This window comes from Aethina tumida, chromosome 7 (genome assembly GCF_024364675.1).
Source record: "Aethina tumida isolate Nest 87 chromosome 7, icAetTumi1.1, whole genome shotgun sequence".
Taxonomy (NCBI): domain Eukaryota; kingdom Metazoa; phylum Arthropoda; class Insecta; order Coleoptera; family Nitidulidae; genus Aethina; species Aethina tumida.
In genome coordinates this window covers 17,417,612-17,419,123 of record NC_065441.1, presented here as the reverse complement: position 1 = coordinate 17,419,123, position 1,512 = coordinate 17,417,612, and the positions used below count along the sequence as shown (strand labels likewise).

At 26.0% G+C, this 1,512-nt stretch overlaps 1 long non-coding RNA gene across 1 annotated transcript; it reads left to right on the top strand.

Annotated features, from left to right (window-relative positions):
* Positions 1 to 574: 574 nt before the first annotated feature.
* Positions 575 to 1,106, top strand: LOC126266289 (uncharacterized). The gene is made up of 3 exons (XR_007548708.1): positions 575 to 687; positions 773 to 872; positions 927 to 1,106. It is a non-coding gene; the product is annotated as an uncharacterized LOC126266289 (long non-coding RNA).
* The last annotated feature ends 406 nt before the right edge of the window (positions 1,107 to 1,512 follow it).

The following is a 1,512-nucleotide window of genomic DNA, read 5'->3' as shown; positions in this document are numbered from 1 at the left end:
ATAATAATAATAATAATAATAATAATAATTCATACAATTTCAGCAAATGGTAATTTAATATTCAAGTACATGCTCGATCTATTAGAAATTAAATATTTTCGATTAATGATCTTTGTTATTATTATAGAAATTGTCGGTAATATTTTGTATTGCATATATTTTCCGGCAGTCTTCATGATAATATTCGTAAGTTAATTACTTAAATGTGTTTTAGATTTTTTTTTGTTTTTGATTCTAGGCATTTTCCGCACATATACATTTTCAGTTAAATATAGAAAAATATAAGGATTTCATGTCTAGTTTGGGACATTTGCCAGAACTGGTAAACTATGAATCAACAAAATTGACGACTTTCTCAGTGAAAATCGTCAAAATAATTAGTCTTCACACTTTCTTAGTAGCAATATTATATTACCCATATATCGATGACATTTTTTATTTTCAAATAATTTCTCACTACGGTTTATTGAGAGTGATAATGTTGCTTAATATTTTAATATACACAGTTATTTTTGGCGTATGTTCTCCTATTGTATTTACAATTTATATTGCAATTATAGTGGGACACGTAAGCCAAATGGAAAATGAGACGAATGTTTTATATAATAGAATACATTCTACCAATCATCAAAAAACGGTGTTTAAATGTTTAAAAAAATGTTTGATGTATTGTTCAGCACTCAAAAAGTAAGCTACATTTTTTATTAAATAAATCGCTATACAATTTTTTAAATTTGTTTTTTTAATAGAATAAAAATTAATATTATTTTAGATTGTCAAAAGAACTATCATTTTTATCAACTGGATTAACCATATTTTCATTCTTATTAGGATGTGGGATTTATATTAGTTCTATTGTTTACTTATTACAGGTTAGTTAAATTATCATTTTGTTATAGTTAATATGTCAGTAACTTACGTTGTAGGCACATTCAATTTTAAGTATTACTAGGCTGACTTTCAGTATAACACAGTCATTAATTATATGTATACCTTTCGTATGCTTAGGTCAGGCATTGTGTGATACGGTAATTATAAGTAATTAATATATAAATATAGTATAATTATTTATTTATTAGTTTGAAACATTCTATAACAAAGTTTTAAATTTTCCTTGGATATATTGGAACATAAATAACAGGAAAACTTACATAATTGTAGTGCTTTGTACGCAGAAAATCCAAGGTATAACTTTTTCCAATTTAATAAACGTCGACTTTAGATTAGTCAGTCAGGTTAATATAATTGAAGCTTGTTTATTTCTAATCATTGAATTGTGGTTAATTTTAGATGTTATCCAGAATTTATGGCTTACTCTCCTTCTTCAGAAACGTTGGAAAATCTCATTGAAACGCTTATACACAGGTGTTTTTATAACAATAAATTTTTAATTAAGTAAACGCTATGTTTGATTCAATTGACCAACACCAAGGAACAATGAACCTTTTCGTTTTATTGGTCAGTTATGTATCTGACCCAAAAGTTAATTGGCACCCCTAATAAGCACCAAAC